Raw genomic sequence first — 19,301 nt, 5'->3', positions numbered from 1 at the left:
TCCAGCCGTCCGTCCATCCGTCCATCCGTCCGTCCACCCATCCGTCCATCCATCCACTTATTCTTATATCCCTTCATCCCTCCTGTCTATCTATCTATCTATCTATCTATCTATACTTAACTGAGAGATTTCTCATAGCTTTTCTTTCCAGAGCAAAGATAAGTTGAAGAGTAGCAACACCTCTCTCTGTTATGTGGAGTTATTTTGGGCCAAAAAACTAGGAATTTAGGAATGTGAGTTCTATCTTTAGTTCCTGGTAGTTCACTGTGTGTCTTCTGAAAGATTCTGTATTTAAATATTTTGGTTTCATGACTTAAAGTTTTCTCTTAATATAAAAATTGTGTGCACTCATGTGTAACACGTGGAAGGCACCAAAAAAAGAAAAAAAGGAGGAAAATGTAAACAAAACCATGTGTAAGTTTCTTCACTCTCAGTAACCCCACTGTGAACATCATGATGTAAAACTCTAGGTTTTGTTTTTCTGAAAATGTGGTTGCATAGTTGCCAAATGTAATCCAATTATAAACACATTTTTTAAACCTGCTTTTCTATTTACATCTATTTCATCATATTTCCTAGTTATTAAAAATTTTTCAAAAGCACATTGCTGTACCATAACGTATTTAATCATTCTCAGGTTGTTCCACACTTGGACTGTGTCCAGATTTTCACTTCACAAAAAAGGTTGCAGGGAGCCCCTTTGTACCTTGCCTTTGCTGATCTGAAAATTCCCTTACAAGGGATTCTTGGAAGTAGGATTTCTGGTAAAATAGAATTGTGGATCCCCACCTTAGTCTTCACTGTTAAGTCAGGCCAAGGGTATTTTCTGTTGGGTCCGATAAAGTACTAAGGAACTAAAATACCAGAAGACTTGGTAATTTCTTGCCTGCAATGTGGCTTCAGGGTGTGCAAGAGAGGACAGTATAATATAACGATGTTCATTATAATTTTGAGTTGGAGATGTTTCAAGACAATCATACTAATGGCTAACATTTACTGAGTGATTAATATGTAGTAAGCCCTGTTTTAAGTGTTTTGCATGTATTAATTCCTTTATTCTCATAACTCGGAGGCAGGTACAGATGGGGAAGATGAGGCACAGAGGCGTTCAATTTCTTATCCAAGGTAAGTGGCTGAGCCAGGATCAAACCCAAACATTCTGGCTGCCCCCCCATACCCTTAACCACAACATGACCCTGCTTGGAAACACACAAGTGGGGAAGAACCTTCATCTCCCAAATACTGGGGTGCATGGCTTAGGGCTGCCTAACCTGCTGGGAGACAGTGCCTCTTCTTTGCTGGCTGCGGAGTTTCTGCCTCCTTCGCCTTGGTTGCCTTCGTTCCTTTTCCCACTTTTTGAGCTGTGCACCTGCTGGGTGTGGGCAGGGCAAAAGCCCAGGCAAAGAACACCCAGTTCTGCATCTGGAAGGGAAGAGGAATATGTATCAGGCTGTTCTCAGGAATCTCGTGGAAGAGGGGATGAAGGGAGGAAATGAATAAGAAAACACTGCTACAGGGGTTTAGCATTTTGTTTGTTCATTTTTGCTTTTGACAATTGTTGGAGCATTGGGCTTGCCTAATTAGCAGTAATATTTCCTCACATTTTTCACAAATTCCACCTGGTGCAATGCCAGATGTGATCTATAAAATCAGAATTCCTAGAGATGACAGGTCTAGTGGTAATGAATTCCCTCAGTATTAGCTTTTCTGCAAAGGATCTTATTCTCATTTACCAGTGAAGCTTAGTTTGGCTAGATATGAAAGTCTCAGTTGGAGTTTCTTTTCTTTAAGAATGTCGATCATACCCTATGACTCATGGGGGAGAAAAAGCACGTTGAGCATAAGCCCCCAATCTCTTCTGTCTTGTAGCGTTTCCGCTGAGAAGTCCACTGTTAGTTTGATGGGCTTCCCTTGTAGGTGATCTGACCCTTTCTCTAGCTGGTTTTCACATTTTTACTTTCATTTCAATCTTGGAGAATCTGATGATTATGTGTCTTGGGGATGATCTTCCTGTGAAGTATCTTACTAGGGTTCTCTGCATTTCCTGAATTTTCTGTTGGCCTCTCTAGCTGGGCTGGGGAAGCTCTCACGGGTGATATCCTGAAATATGTTTTCCAGATTGTTTCCATTCTCTCCATCTCTTTCAGGGACACCAGTGAGTCACAGATTTGGCCTTTTTACATAATCCCATATTTCTCAGAGTTTTTTTTATTCTTTTCTATTCTTTATTCTTATTCTTATCTGTCTTATTTCAGAAAGCCAGTCTTCAAGCTCTGAGATTCTTTCCTCAGCTTCATCTATTGTGCTGTTAATACTTGTGATTGCATTATGAAATTCCCGTAGTGTATTTCTCAGCTCTATCAGGTTGATTACATTCTTTCTCATACCAGCTATTTTGTCTGTCAGCTCCTGTATTGTTTTATTGTGATTCTTAGCATCCTTGGATTGGGTTTCAACATTTTCCTTAATCTCGATGATCTTCATTCCTATTCATATTCTGAATTCTATGTCTGTCATTTCAGTCATCTCAGCCCAGTTCAGAACCCTTGCTGGAGAGGCGATGCCGTCATCTGGCGGAAAGAAGGCACCCGGGCGTTCTGAGTTGTCAGGGCTCTTGCACTCATTCCTTCTCATCTGTGTGGGCCGATGTTCCTTCAGTCTTTGAAGTTCTGTCCTTTGGGTGGCTTTTTTCTTTTATCCTATTTGATGACCTGGGGGTTTGATTGTGGTACAAGGTGGGTTCAGTGGACTGGCTTTGTTTCTGGAAGATTTTAGGGGGTAAAAGCTCAGCTCCCAACTTGTGGACCGCATGCTCTAATTCTGGACTTTTACTGGGCTGACTTTGTTCCCTGCCTCCTTAAGGTTAGGAATCCATTGTGTTGGGGATGCGGAGGTGCTCCCAGAGAGCTGGTCACAATACTTGGATGGGTGATGCCAGCCAAAGCACTTCACAGGGTGGTGGCAGTGGAATCTGTCCTCATTTGCATATGCCAGCAGCATGTGGTGGCATATGTGGTGGGGTGCATGCTTGTCCACTGCAGTGGGGTGCTAGTGTGTGCTGGGTTGCTGGCCTCTGTGCAGGTGTTCATTCTCAGCAGTGGTAGAGGCAGCATGGTGTCAGGAGGAAGATGCCCTAGCTGGTGTCTTACATGTGTTTGCACTGGTGATGGTGTTAGCATGTGGGTGGGGTGCTGGTGGGTGCAGGAGTGTGTGTGTCCTCTGTGTGTGTTCCTGTGGGTGGCAGTGACCACTCAGGGTGGATGTGGGTCCATTATTCTCCACGCCTAGTTTTAGGCTGGTGGTAGCTTGGCACAGGGGTGGGGCATTAGTGGGGGGAAGGCCTAGCCATACACACATGCTCTGGCAAGGCCATATGGGGGGTGGCTGTGGGCGAGTTCATGCAGGCAAAGCAGCACAGGGAAGGCTGCAATGCGGGGTGCGCACAAGCAGGCTGGTGTGTGTCTGTGAGGGCTACTCTGCTGGAGCCCTCTGCTGGTCAGGTGTGGCCTGCCAACACAGGAGCTATGGTGTGGGCCCCTAGGAGGTACCCTCTGTGGGCACCTGAGGCTGCACTGCAAGCAGGCTTGGCCAGGCCGGTGCCCCAGGAGAGGCCAGGAGACTGAGGGGTGCTCAGGTTCAACTGGCCCCATCTCATGGACCACCATGCAGAGTTCAGGTCCCACAGTTCTCCTACAGCTTGAGTCTCCTATACGAGCGAGTTGAGCCTGGGGGATGGGTGTCCCTGGCCGTGATCCACTAGAGAAGCTTCTGCAACAGACTCTCTGGGCTCCACATTGACAGTAGTTCTGCCCCTGCCCCTTCTCTAAGCAGCTCTCCCTGCCAACTCAAGTGTCCATGGTGGTTGAGGGGGTTCCTCCTGCCAGGGTTCCAGATGCCCATGGCAAGAGTGGGATGCTCCTTGCCTGTTCAACTCACCCCTTCTCCAGAAACCAGAAATGGTGTTTCAAGAAGGAGCTCATAGCCAATAGCAGATAGTGCTGCTTAGTAGTTACATGGAGTGTCCACAGGCTATGGTGACTCGGGGGCATTGGTGCCCTTGGGGGAAGTGTGTTCCACTGGAGTGATGGAATGGAAGTCAAAGAGCGATGGACAGAAGAATGGGGGAAGGTGGTGGAGGTGGTGGATGGTACACCTCCAGGCCTCCATGAAATGTGGCAGTGGGGGATCCCAGGATGGAACTACAATCTGATATGGGGTCTTTGGATGAATTTGTAATCAAATGGGAGATCCCTGAGCTCATGAGCTGAGGTGGAAAGAGGAGCTGAAGTGTGTGAAAGGAAGAGTTGGGGGATGATGGATGTCACTGAGTCTGGGGGCAGAAGGGGGAGGAATCCGAAGACGAGAAGAGGATGGGCTTTAGGTAGGAGGAGGACACCACTTCTGTGATAACAGGAGAAAAGGCAGGATATTTATCCAACACATTTACTTGTGAGTAAATGTACTCACAAGTGTTGGATATTTACTCAAACAAGGAACATGGTCCCATCTCCAAGAAGCTACGGTCTGGTTGGAGTGGCAAGACATTGCAACAAAAAAAGAATAACTCAGGGCGGGGTGCGGTGGCTCACGCCTGTAATCCCAGCACTTTGGGAGGCCGAGGCAGGTGGATCACGAGGTCAAGAGATCGAGACCATCCTGGTCAACATGGTGAAACCCCATCTCTACTAAAAATACAAAAAATCAGCTGGGCATGGTGGCGCGTGCCTGTAATCCCAGGTACTCAGGAGGTTGAGGCAGGAGAATTGCCTGAACCCAGGAGGCGGAGGTTGTGGTGAGCCGAGATCGCGCCATTGCACTCCAGCCTGGGTAACATGAGTGAGACTCCGTCTCAAAAAAAAAAAAAAAAAGAATAACTCAGTGTGTGATAAGCCTACAGGAACAAGTGCTGTAGTACTGGGTAGGCATTTACAAGAAATACTTAAAGTCAGGTTTCACTTATGTCTGCAAATCAAGGAAGGTTGAGGTCCCTTAGGAGGCCTCATTGGCTTTGCTCAGAGATTTCTTAGGCCTGGTTTCCATCTTAACTTACTTTAATGATTTGTTGGTAACTAAATGCACGTGCATGCACACGCGCGCACACACACACACAATTTCTAACCAAAACACCCTGAAAGGACATGAGTTCACGTTTGATCGTATTGGCATTTACTCAGTTCTTGATTCATTACTCACTCTAGCTTATATTCAGGTCTTTAAAGCTTGGGCAGGTTATTTTGCCAAACTAGCAGCTTTGAAGCTTACTTCGTGTGTCATTACTCATGACTGATGCCATGCTGAGTTAACTCCAAACTTTTTTGGAACACAAAGCACTTGATGCCTGCCCTAAGGAATTTGCTGTCTCCCTGTGCACTGTCACAGAATTATTAGAGAAAGAAATCATAGACAGATCACTGAATGCGGAGAAACAAACCTGCCTTAGGGAGCAATGTAATCACATTGTCACGCCTTTCCTCTTATGCCTACTCTAAAGAACATCATGACCTTTGACGTGTTTCTCTCTGGTCAGACATCCTCTTTATTATACGTATGGGTAGTGAAATCGAGGTTCACAAATCAGTTGTTTTCTTTCTTTAAATGATTGCTAACAGTGTTTAAGATTTTTGCCCTGGATAAACACTTCATGCAGTAAGAGCAGAGTAGTCATTATTGGTGGGGGTCTGCTTCTCAGAAAGCTAAAACTATTGTGAACCATAGCGCTTCAGGAACCATAGTTCTTCATGTAGACTTCCCTTCTCTTTCTTTTCTTTCTTTCTCTTTGTGTGTTTAGCTGCTCTCTTAAGACTGTTACAGGATATTGTCTCTGACTTTAAGTGGTCCTACATTTAATAAGTCCAATCACATGTTAACATTTGAGGGTCTCATGATGAATGAAATGCACAATTGCATAATCTTTTTAATTCCTACACTAGTGGGACAGGGAGTCAGGAATGTAGAGGTCACCCCAACTGGACGTGTGACCCCAGAGCATTTATTGGCGAATCCCAAAAGCCACTGGATCTTGTCTCTTCTCTTTCTGTCTTCTAGGATGGCAGTGCTCCCTATGGGGTCAGATATTTGGGCTCCAGGGTGGCAGATATGCACCACATCTTGGTCTACGGAGAAATCTTCATGTACCCAGGCAACCAGAAGAGCCCTAAGGGCAAGGGAATTCTCCTATGTCCACTGACTGTGCATCTGGTCAGGGAGCAGAGGGAGCTTTCTCCCCTCATGCCTGCTGTTTGGCTACTGCACTGCTCCTTCGCATGTCTGTTTGATGGACAGGGGAGAGAAACCAGCTCTATATCCCTTGAGTGAGCCTCCAGACTGTGGTAGGTTTGAAGAAGAAGGCTGAAATTATGTGACCGGTGATTCTCACTGTCCTTCCCCTCTGGCCTCACACCCATCATTCACCATGAACCAGCTGTGTGTCTTATTTGTCACAAGCTGCATCTGATTTTTAGCTTCAGCACCAGCTGATTTGGGATCAGAGGCCCCATAAGGAATCTAATGAAATTTATCAACACACATCCCAGAAAAATGCATATAAAATACACATTGCATGCACATTACAGGTTTAGAGGGTTCACAGATACCTTGAAGTCCACCCAAGAATCCCCTAGAAAATCCCCAAGCCCCAGAATAAGAACTTCTGCTCAGAACTCACTAAATATGACGGGATATGTTGTGCCTGGAAGGTCTAACTGTAACTCAGCTCTATCCCATATCAGTTAATTATAGGAGACAGGCCAGCTGCAGAAGTTGTAACTGACAATTTTCTTTTGTGGAACCTGTGGCTGGCAGCTCTGGGTGGAGAACAGCTCCTTGATGCAAGAACTGAAGGCTTTTCCCCAACATCAGCAAGCCTGGGGAGCTGAGCAGGTGGTCTGTACCCGGCACTTCCTGGGCCACCTCCTCCGGCACCAAAGAGCAGCCCCGGGCGGGATCAGGGAGCACAGGGACATGGGTCAGGCTTCTTAAGGAGAAGGACCTCTCCATCAGGGCTGGGGACGACATGGCCCTTCCAGCAGGAACTCACTGGAGACACCTGGGCCTTGTCAGTCAAGTTATTTTCTGACAGGCTATTGGGGTAAACATTTCCTTCTAGGGGCCCAGGACTGCCCCTGACGGAACTGAGGTCTCTCTGGGCCTCCAGGGCCCTGGATGTGGGTGTCCTGCGGAGAGGAGGGGACTTTTCTTGTCCTCCTGCCCCTGGGTCACTGATCCTCCTCCTCTATCGCTGCTCTGGGCTTTCGTTGGGTCCTCACCTTGGTCTGATTCGGGAGCCTGGCTGGGATCGGGATCGGCTTCCTAGCCCTGACCACCTCCTCCTGTGGTGAAGGCAGTCGGAGGGTGAACTTGCTGCTGGGAGGGGGGATCCTCACAGAGCTGGGGTGTCCCAACAGCATGGAGTTGCGAGCCGACAGCACGGTTGTCCTCCTTAAGAGGAGCCCGCAGTCCGCAGCAGGCCGGACCGCCAGGGGGGCGCCGGTGTCTGGCGGGCAAGGACACGGTCTCCTGGGGGCGCCGGGGAAGCTGACTGCAGAAGGCCCCCGACTCTGCTGAGGGTTGAAGAGAAATCGGAAAGGGCCCGGGGTAGGCGTGGGCGCCGCAGGGGGAGCCGGGCCAGGCTGGGACGCCTCGCCGGCTATGGGAGCGCGTGGGACACGGCCAGGCAGGGGCCTGCGGCGGGACGGGGGGCGAAATATACTTAATAAACTGCCCATTGAGAGCAAGGTACAATGGCGAGAAAACGGTCAGTAACGGAGACGGAGCTCCGTAGTCACCAACTTCTCTTCCGCCAGGCGCGCACTAGGACGCTAAGCGCTTGTGACGTCCCAGTGGGGCTGGTGACAGAGCCAGGGCTCGCGAAGCGCGCGGGAGCCCCCCGCCCTAGGGCGCCTACCAGAGGGGTCAAAGGGCAACAGGGAGAGCCCCACACCCGCCTCCGCCGGGCCCAGCAGGACTCTAACACCTGGAGACATCCTGCTGGGGGCAGGTGTGTGGCTCCGGATGGGCCCCTGGGGACGCGGGGCTGACGTGGCAAAGCCCTTCCCGCCTGGCGCCTGGCCTGGGTGCTGGCTTGGCACTCAGTGGCCCTGTATTGGCCAGCCCTGTGCCCTGCGTTACAGGGCCAGAACCTGCTGGAACCCGAGCACGGTGCCACCCGGGTCCCGCCGGGCTCTGCCGCGGCCGCTCCAGTGCCTCTGTGCCGCCTGATTTTTTTCAGCAGTGTTTTGTAGTTCTTGTGGAGATCTTTCACCTCCTTAGTTAGACGTGTTCTTACATATTTATTTGTTTGTTTTGACCATTGTAAATGGGATTGAATGCTTTATTTGGTTTTCACCTTGATGTTAGTGTCGTATAAATATGCTACTTATTTTGTACATTTGTGTTATATCCTTAAACTTTATCAAAAGCATGTTATCAGTTCCAGGATTCTTTTGGTGGAGACCTTAGGATTTTCTAGGTGTCAAATCATATAGTTTGACTTCTTCTTTTCTTATTTGGATGCCTATTATTTCTTTCTCTTGCCTGATTGCTCTGGCTTGGACTTCTTGCTATGTCAACTGTATCTGAATATTTAAAACAATGTATTAGAGATAGAAATAAACATATCTACAGCATGGGTGATCGTTGCAGACCAGGGGTTAAGAACCTTGAGAATCGTCATCTGAATCTTTTTCTTTCTCTTTTTCTTTTTTTGGTCACTAACTGACAGTTTCCTCATCCGTGCTCAGGATACTCCTTGAGGGCTCTTCATTGAACAGCCCTGACCCAGGCAGACCCTGCACTCAAGAATCAAGCTCAGGCTTTTTGGCCACTCAGGTTCCAAGAAAAGCATCCTTATAGACTCTCTCAAGTGTGGGCTGCTGAGGAGCTTTCTCAAAAGGTGAGGTCCAGACTCTCCTCTCCCAACGACAGCAGATTTCCACCTTCACCCCTGGCTCTAAGCCTGCAGGTGGAACCCGGACGCTGGCTCCTGTCTCTCCAGCATGCGTTGGCTTCTACTCTCTCTCCCATCAAGGTCTAGGAGGAGGAAGGGTTTTGCATCAGTCCTTGGCCAATGGCTGATACGACGGCCTTGGTGGCTTTCAACTGTGGTCTAGGCTGGCTGGTGACCCTGACTGCACCCCTTGTTTTCCAGCAATGGCAAACTGACCCAGCAACAGCAGAACAAGGGCTCCACTGAAATCCATCACAGGCATCATCGTCAGTGTGGCAATTGCAGAATTGCATCATGTTCTACTCAAGGCTCTGCCCTTAAAAAAAAAAGCTTGGACTCACACACGTCCAGGCATATCACAGATCAAATACTGGCCTCAGGAGGAATCCTCACCTCTTATACTTTCTTCCTGGAATGCTGCAGGGAGTTCTAGAAAAGGAAAATGCAGAGGAAAGGCTGGGAGAGAGAAGGCCGAGGCTGGGAGGTCCATGATGCCCTGTACCAGGGTCCCTTGAGTCCTTTCTGGCCTGCAGCCTCCATGAGCATCAAAAACCTGTACCCAGACTTTGAGAGCATAGTGTGAGGAGCTGCAGAATCATGTTGGAGCTGGGTTTCCCCAAAGCCATGCTGGAGGTGTTTGTGGCTCTGCTCTCCACCTGGAGAGATGGCCTGGGCCAGTATGCCCTCCTCACCTGGGCACGAAAGTCAGCCAGGTAGCAGCACCTGCCTCCTAAAACAATTCATTCTCTGCCCCAGTCTTTGGTGACAAGCTGAGGAACCCACTCCAGGTTGTCCTGCTGGCTTCCATGCCAACCTCATGAATGTTCCTAAGCCACCTGGAGGTGAGTTTGGATATGACAGAGATACATCACTGCTGAAAGAGATTGGGAGTAGGTGAGGGCCAGGTGCTGGGCCTCTAACCTAGGGGCAGGCTCCTGTCCCAGGGAACTGAATCAGGGCTGTGGAAACTGCAACAGGAACCACTTGAACCAGGAAAAGAATTAAAGGCCTTTCTTCCTTGCTTAGCTTTTTTGTTGTACTTTTCATTTTTATCAAATCAATGAATTCACATAACAGCACATCAAATAAATGAAGAGCATGTGATGAAAAGTAGCTGTCCTCCCTGTTCTTTCCCACCTCCCAGCACCACTGCCTGGTGGTGACTTCTTTAATTCTCTTACTTTCTGTGCCTTTCATGATTATTGTGATAACACTAATCAGTATTTCTCAAAATATACGCTGCAAACCACTACAGGATCATGAATTTCATTTAGGTGGAGGTCTTTTAAAAATTTTAATTGATGTATAATATTTATAGATATTTATGGGATACAAAGTGATATTTCAAAACATGTGTATGTAGGATGATAATCAGTTCAGGGTAATTAGCAAGCCATCACGTGAAACACTGATCATTTCTTCGTTTTGTTTTGTTTTGTTTTGTTTTGTTTTGTTTTGTTTTTTGAGATGGAGTTTCGCTCTTGTTACCCAGGCTGGAGTGCAATGGCGCGATCTCGGCTCACCGCAACCTCCGCCTCCTGGGTTCAAGCAATTCTCCTGCCTCAGCCTCCTGAGTAGCTGGGATTACAGGCACGTGCCACCATGCCCAGCTGATTTTTTGTATTTTTAGTAGAGACGGGGTTTCACCATGTTGACCAGGATGGTCTCGATCTCTTGACCTCGTGATCCACCTGCCTCGGCCTCCCAAAGTGCTGGGATTACAGGCTTGAGCCACCGCGCCTGGCCCTGATCATTTCTTTGTAGTAATAACATGTAAATGCCTCTCTTCCAGTTATTTTGAAATATGCATTATTGTAAACTGTAGTCACTCTGCTGTACAATAGGATGCCAGAACCTATTCCTGCTGTCTAACTATACTTCTGTACCTGTTAACCACTCCCTCCCCAGTCTCCGGCAACCACCGTTTCATTTTCTACTTCTATGAGATCAACCTTTTAGATTCCACATGTAAGTAAGATCATGTGATATTTGCCTTTCTGTGTCCAGCTTATTTCATTTAACATAATGTCTTCCAGGGTCACCCATGTTGTTGAAATTAAAGGGTTTCTTTCTTTTTAATGGCTGAATCGGATTTCATTCTGCGTATATACCATATAAAAATCCATGAGTGCATTGATGGACACTGAAGTTGATTCCATTTCTTGACTACTGTGAATAGAGCTACAGTAATCGTGGGAGTGCAAATATCTCTTCAGCATACTGATTCAATTTTATTTGAATATATACCCAACAGTGGGATTGCTGGATCTCGTATTTCTCTTTTTAATTTTTTTAAATTTCATTTCTATATTTCAGAAAACCTACTTGAATACACTTTGAAACAAGAGTACCACAAAATAGAATATTTTTCAAATGTTGGGTATACAAACTGTTATAGTTCAAAGCTGAACACTGGTAATTTCCCTCATAAAATTCAACTAAAACACAAAGAAAGAAAAGAAAGAGAAAGAAGGAAAAGAAACGGAAGGAAAGGAAAGGAGACAAAAGCAAGCTCTGGGTATTAGAGCCACCTGACAAAACTTCACGCTCAGCCGGACTGTAGCCCTGAGGCTGGGGTGTCTGCACAAACGCCAGGGCTAAGCAAGTGACACAGACACGCTACGGCAGAAGGCCAGGGCCAACTGTTAATTTGCCCACAGTTAAGAAACTGACAGACTTAAACTACCATATAAAATGTTACATGTAAAATCTATAACAATACTGTGCTAGGTACAAGATTTAAAAAATTTTTCTTTTCATAAAAAAGCTTCATACAAACAAGCCATTAGCTTATTTTAAGAAAGAAAAAAAAATAGTCTAAGGGCTTTGTTTTAAATCAGCCTAAGCTATAAGATAGATAGACAGACAGACAGACAGATAGATGATAGATAGATAGCACACTGGATCTTTTTTTGCTATCCTTTTTTGGAAGTTTTCGAATCCATTCTTCAAGTCGCCTACATTATCAGGGTCTTCACACAGCACCAGTTAAGTGATTATTGCGCAAACACAGTAATTATTGCTGGTATGCATATAAAATGCATCAAAAATTGCTATATATAACAATGAGATCACTCATTCCAACCCCTCCCCACTGAAAACTACACAACCTCTTACAGAATGTTAGTGTTCCAAGTCTTAGTGTAACTTGATCTCACAGTGAGCCATTTTCATCCTCTGAAAGTGCTGGGATTACAGGCGTGAGCCACCACGTCCGGCTTCACTCCTTTTTATTGATGGGTCCAGTTGTTTCCACAAGAGGCAGTTTTCTGTCAGCGTCTCAATATGTAGTTCATTTCCCACTGAAACATGAAATAGGTAGTTTATTTCCAGTAAGTTTGATCTTTTTTTTTCTTTGAGATGGAGTTTTGCTTTTGTTACCCAAGCTGGAGTGCAATGGTGGGATCCTGGCTCACTGCAACCTCTGCTTTCTGTGTTCAAATGATTCTCATGCCTCAGCCTCCCAAGTAGCTGGGATGACAGGCACCCACCACCACACCTGGCTAATTTTTGTTTTTTTTGGTGGGGATGGGGTTTCACCATGTTGGCCAGGCTGGTCTTGAACTCCTGACCTCAGGTGATCCACCCACCTTGGCCTCTCAAAATGCTAGGATTGTGAGCTACCACACCTAGCCGGTTGATTTCTTATATGCATTAAAAATGTCTTAAAGTCTTTTTTGACTTTTCTTGATGACTTCCCATGCAAATGTCTATGTCACTCCTACCACTAACAGCCTGAAGTCCATGGTGGAGCTGCTATTTTATTTCTCACATGTCACTAGTCCTTCGTTTTCATAGTTACAGGAAGGGGCAATAGCTGAAGGCGCACTGACTCACTACGTAACTGTCTTATTTTCACCTGCTGGTTTTTCTTCTTCCAGCTGCATAGTGTTCACATTATGTTCTTACTTTCTTGCCACTGCTTCTGATTGAACCTCTGGCCCCTTTATGACAGCACTGATAACTCAAGGAGGAGCCTGGCTAGATGCTGTTGAGTAGATGCTGATAGTCTCAATTCAGGTGTACCATAGGCTGCTAAAACAGGGGTGAGGCCGGGCGCGGTGGCTCACGCCTATAATCCCAGCACTTTGGGAGGCCAAGGCGGGTGGATCACGAGGTCAAGAGATCGAGACCATCCTGGTGAAACCCCGTCTCTACTAAAAATACAAAAATTAGCCGGGTGTGGTAGCGCTCGCCTGTAGTCCCACCTACTCAGGAGGCTGAGGCAGGAGAATTGCTTGAACCTGGGAGGCAGAGGTTGCGGTGAGCTGAGAGCTGAGATCGCGTCATTATACTCCAGCCTGGATAACAACAGGGAAATTCTGTCTCAAGGAAAAAACAAAAAAAAAAACAGGGGTAAGTGCTCTCATAGCCAATGGGATGGCAACAATGTTAATGCTTCCTGATCCAGTCAAATCTGACTTTGTTTGCAGTTGACACTGTGCAAGCTGTGTAGCTGGGATTGTAATAATTTTGGCAGGCTGCATGGTGATTTTGTTTGTTTTCAGTAAAAGCTAGCATCACGGCAAGGCTTATCTCAATGACTACCGTAGGAGAGGTCACTGTTTTTGGACTAGTGCTGGTTATTAATGGTGCACCTGCATTCACTGACTGAACTGCCACAGTTGAAGTCTTCTAACCCAACAATGTCATTTCAACAGCTACCTGCACTGCCACACGAACTGTCCTTGGAGCTGCTGTTGCTGATATAGATGCAGTGCTGGCTGGAAACCTGGGTGAAGCATCATGGCCAGGGGAAGGGATATTCACGACTCCAGCTACAGCCTTCTCTGCCTGGAGAAGTTTATAGGGGATGAATTTTGCCACCAGAAACAGGATGCTGCTTTCAGGAGACTTTATGTAGACAGTGGTACTCATCTAATGATTTTTCATTAGTAGCTCCTGCTAAATCTTTGTTACAGATTTAATTTCTTTTTTTTTTCTTTTTCTTTTGTCTAGTATGAATGAATCGAGATAAACCAGTAAAATCATAATGTATTATCTATTTTACACATTACTGGAGGTAGTTTGCTGATATTTTATTTAGGGTTTTTGTATTTGCCTGAGACTAGCGTGAAAGTTCTTATTTTTGTGTAACTTCCTGGCTCTATCGATCTATGTTAGTATCTTTTTTTTTCTTTTTTTTTTTAATTGCATTTTAGGTTCTGGGGTACATGTGAAGAACATGCAAGATTGTTGCATAGGTACACATGTGGCAGGGTGATTTTCATTTCTATCATCATCTATGACCACTATGTATTGGAGCATATCCTTGAACTGATATACAAGCCTCTGTCCTTCAAGCTTTGCAAGAATACCCCTTTGATAACAGTATCTCAGAGCTCGTTCCATAGTTTCACAGTTCACATCTGGTTTGAACAAAACCATATGCTTTTCCCAAAGCTTAGAGACAGCCCTTGAATCCACCAGTTTGAATATGCCTTGTTCTCTCTGGATCCATTTAATACACTGGGGACAAGTATGTTTATCTTGAAGTAGATCTAAAAGAGACTCCCACAAATAGACTGTGTTTCCTTTTCCTTCTCTCAGTTTCCTTTTTATACCTAACTCAGGAGACCCACGGGAAATTGGTGAGTGTTGGGTCTTTGCTTTATGGCCAACTTTTTTCTTTTTCTTTGGTTCATGGCTATGTGGTGATGCAGGAATAGGAGAGGTATGTATTGGTTCAGACTCCTCCGTTGACACCTCCACCAGTTTCTGTAATGACATCTGGCCTCATAGCAGCATGGATAAATTCAGGATTTCTTGAATCCCTCAAATAGGTAGGAGATTCCATATGAAACGGCTTCAGCAGCTTCGGTTGTCTTTTGGAGTCATATTCAGAATAATCTTGCGCAGGCCAATGTCCTAAAGCATTTCTACAGTTTTCCTCTAGTAGTTTCACAATTTGGGGTCTTATATTTATGTCTTTAACCCATTTTGAGTTTGTTTTTCTGTCTGGTGAAGAACAGAAGTCCAGTTTCATTCTTCTGTGTGTGCATGTCCCATTATCCAAGGACCATTTGCTGAAGAACCTGTCCTGTTTGCAATGTGTGCTCTTGGCACTTTGTCAAAAATCAACTGGCTGTAGATGCACGGAGTTGTTTGTGGGCTTTCTGTCCTGTCCCTTTTGTCTATTTGTCTTTCTTTATGCTAATGCCATCCTGTTTAGGTTATTATAGCTTTGTAGTGTATTGTGTATTTTGAAGTCAGACAGTATGATGCTTCGAGCTTTCTTTTTTTTTCTTCTCCAGAATGCTTTGGCTGTTTGGGTCTTTTGTGGTTCCATATGAGTTTTAGGATTGTTTTTCCTATCTCTGTGAAGAATGTCACTGGTATTTTGATAAAGATTTCATTGAATCTATAGATAGCTTTGGGTAGTACTGGCGTCTTTAAAATGTTAGTTTTTCTTTTCTTTTCTTTCTTTTTTATTTTTTTTAATTTGGAAGCCTTTACTTTTTATGGAAAAGATGATTTCCCTGGATTTTTTTCCTGTGAGGATGTGGCATTCCAAAGCCCCAGCGAGGTCAGGTCGTCGCTTATTTTTGGCGGGCAGCGCCTCGGCTTCCCCAAGTGAGTTGCGAAGCCGTTTTCTAGCGCGCACGGGCTTTCATCTCTCCAGTGCCTGCGAACGGCTCCCCGAGACGCCCCCTTGATGGACTTGGACACAGTTACCTTTGTTACAAATTAGCTTCTGGGACTCAGGCTGCGGCGATCAGGAAACCCCGCGATTCACGGCCGAGGCCGCGGCCCTCACAAGAATGTACTCTGCACATGTTCGTTTTTCTAATGCAAGAACACAGGACAGCTTTCCATTTATTTGGATCCTCTTAATTTCTTTCATCAATGTTTTATACTTTTCAAAGTAGAAGTCTTTCAGCTCCTGGTTAAATTTATTTCTAGGTATCTCATTTTCTTGTGGCTATTTTCTATGGAATCATTTTCTATATTTTCTTTTCATATAGTCCATTATTAGTGTACACAGGTGCTACCAATTTCTGTATTTTATCTTTGTATCCTGTGACTTTACTGAATTCATTTATCCTAACAGGCTTCTTTTTGGCAGAATCTTGGCGGAATTTTCTGTATATACATGTATAAATGTAGAGAAAAGTAAACTCTACACTGTTGGTGGGAATATAAATTAATAAAGCCACTATGAAGAACAGTTTGGAGGTTCCTCCTAAAACTACAAATAGAGCTACTATACAATTCAGCGATCCCACTGCTGGGTATATGCACAAAAGACAGGAAATCAGTATACTGAAGAGAAATCTGTACGCCCATGTTTGCTGCAGCACTGTTCCCAATAGCTAAGATTTGGAAGCAACCTAAGTGTCCATCAGCAGATGAAAGGGTAAAGCAGATGTGGTGCACACACACAATGGAGCACTGTTCAGCCATAGAAAGAAATGAGATTCTGTCATCTGCAACAGTATGGATAGAATTGGAGGTCATCATGCTAAGTGCAACAAGTCAGGCATTGAGAGACAAACATGGCATGTTCTCACTTATTCAGGGGATCTAAAAATAGAAACAGTGGAGCTCATGGACATTGAGAGCCGAAGAATAACTGCCAGAGGCTGGGAAAGGTAGTGGGAGGGGATTGGCAGGGGTGGGTGGGGATAGCTAATGGTTATAAAAAACATAGTTACAAAGAAGTAATAAGACCTACTACTTGATAACACAGTAGAGTGGCTATAGTCAAATACAATTTAATTGTACATTTAAATTAACTTAAGAAGTACAATTGGATTATCTGTAACAGAAAGGATAAAAGCTTGAGGGGATAGATACCGCGTTCTCCGTGATGTGATTATCATGCATTGCGTTCCCGTATCAAAACACCTCATGTATCCCATAAATTATACGCCTATTATGTACCCACAACAATTTTAAAACTAAAATAAAAACATTTAAAAAGAGATGCATCCTTTGGTCCCTGAAGCATTGAGGTGCTGCTGTGAAGTGCAGGGACTCCTTGTGGCATCCACAGCTGGGGTGAGGTGGGCAGAGCTGCTGGTGATGGAGAGTGGTCCTACTCAGGCACTCCTCTCCAGTGGGAGTCCTGGTGAGCTGCAGAGAAGGCCACTGGCATCAGTGGTGGCGAGATGCCGTATGCTGGGGTCAGGGTGGCCTTAGGCCAGGTTCTGCCTCTTTCCATCCCAGCCGCGTGAGAGGCTGGTGGAGATCAGCCTCCCCACACCCATTTCTCTTCCTGGACCCATAGGAAGACTACACTTCCCAGCCTCTCTTGTTCTTAGGTGAGGGCCAGGGGTTTTGTCAAATGGGGTGGAAGCATAAATTACATCTAGGTTGTCCCCAATGCACAATCCTTCATCCTCTCTCTTCCCTTACGAGCCACCGCTGAAGCCATGCATTTTAGAGACAGGGTCACAACTCGGCAGGAGCCTGGGGGCCTGAGCCACTTACCCTGTTGCTATCAGCCTGGGAAGGGAAGGAGAAACAAGCCTTTGTTGTACTAAGCCACTGGGATTTCAGGCTTATTTATTGCTGCAGCATAACCTATGCTATCCTGACTAGGGCAGACTGAGCTTGACAACATTTTAAACCTCTCTGAGTCTCCCGTTCTTCATTTGCAAAATGTTAATTGTGATATGTGTTGTAGCAGTCAAGGCCACCTTCACTGTGGGTAACAGAAATCTATTCATTCTGGCTGACGCAGAAAGGGAATTTTTGGAACATTTCAGGGGAGTCATGAAATCCAGCACCCACTGCTTTCCTAGTCCCAAGGACACGTCCTTCACGTCCCAGCATTGTCCTCCAATCCACTGTGTCTCTGTGTCTCACAGCAAGTTCCAGAAGAAAAAATCTGATTGTCTTAGTTTGTGTCAAATCACCTGTAGCCAGAGACCAGGGTCCCGTAAGACAAATGCGGCCTTGGGTTTTCTTCCTATGAGCAGGGTGCACTTTTCTGTTAGATAGGTATCAGGAGGGAGAGGGATTATTAGTTCCATGTGCAAGGAGTCTTCTCTGCCATGTAAAGAGATCCAAGGCAGGGCCTGCTACTTCTACCACCATCCAGCCCAGCTGTCCACCCCTTTCAGGTGCATTTAAGTGTTAGACATTTGAGTCACCCGCATGGTCTGAAATTGCAGCTGGTGACCTTTCGGCAAATCTCAAAGTTCTTCCAGGGCACACAACAGCGTGGACACACAAAGCAGCTGAAGGGCCTACAGGGAGGGAGAGCAGTGTCCACCTCACAGTTACTTCAGCGCCACTGATGCATAGGTGACCACAGAGCCGTTTATTTATGGGCTTGCTCTGCTTGGTAGAGCTCCTTACAGGCCTGCGACGAAGTAGTGAGAATGAACGGAGTCTCCAAACAGGAGGATAGTCTGAGGGCAGTTCACAGGGCAGGGCCTCCACCTGCAGGCTAGGATCTGGGCTGTAACTCTATAGAGTCCTAGCAGAGGGCACATTCTCTGTTAGCAAAATCCTGCTAGGATGCTTTCCATGCACCCTGTCAAGTGATCCCAACATACGGTCTTGCACGAAACCTCAGCATTTCTGCGTACAGCATGGCAGACACCTTTGGGCCATCTGCTCAGCCCATGATCCCCATCTCATACAAAAGAATAAGGACATGATTATCCTCACCTTCTTGGCACGTCCAGGGGCTGCAGTGCCCCTGCTCTCCATTAGAAGGTGCTACTGAGCCAGGATCAATCTATCTTGCTTTTCTTTAATTTCTGAGAGTTTCCTCTATTTCTTAACATTTGTTTCCTAGAAACAAAGGGTTGCACACTTCTCTAGTTGGAAATCTTGTGCTGTCAAGTGAAAGAAGACTTTATAGTAGGACAGTGATTCATTCAGGAAAGAGTTCAGAGTGATGGACAGAACCACCTCAGTGGGCGGTTGTTCATGGCTGTTCACTTAATCTGTCAGTAACAAGTGACGCATCTTTTGGGGCTAGAACCTGTGGAGTGCGGTAAAAAACAGAGTTCCTGGGACGAGCTGTAAAATACGGGCTGGTACTCTCACCCCCCTGCTTGTCTCCACCCCCACCCTCACCCGACACTTTGCAAGGGGGTTGTGGTTCCAGGAGGGATTTATTCATGCCTGATGAGCTGTTAGACTAGTCTAGAAAGGAAACCAAAGGACCCTGTGCTCTTGCCTAACACGATGGTAAAGTTGGCTAGTGCAGGGCATGGCTAGGGAAGGGCTGTATTCACTATGGCTCCACGAATAGTTTTTTATAGAGAGAGGTTTGCTGGCGGCCAAAAAGTTCAACCAATGTTCAGCAGCAATAACGTAACAAAGAATAGATGCTGGGGCGATTTGCCCTTCTTTTACACATTGAAAATTGGGGACAGGAGGCTATTTCTTTGTGATT

The 19,301-nt window shown here is 45.9% G+C and overlaps 1 pseudogene; it reads right to left on the bottom strand.

Moving 5' to 3' along the window:
• Positions 1-12,705: 12,705 nt before the first annotated feature.
• On the bottom strand, positions 12,706-14,757 carry LOC116541917 (annotated as a pseudogene).
• Positions 14,758-19,301: the final 4,544 nt, after the last annotated feature.

The sequence above is a fragment of the Sapajus apella genome, unplaced genomic scaffold, assembly GCF_009761245.1.
Source record: "Sapajus apella isolate SASKATOON/1434 unplaced genomic scaffold, GSC_monkey_1.0 scaffold158, whole genome shotgun sequence".
In the NCBI taxonomy this organism is placed as follows: domain Eukaryota; kingdom Metazoa; phylum Chordata; class Mammalia; order Primates; family Cebidae; genus Sapajus; species Sapajus apella.
The sequence above is the reverse complement of the archived record's forward strand: the minus strand, read 5'-3'. Positions and strand labels throughout refer to the sequence as shown.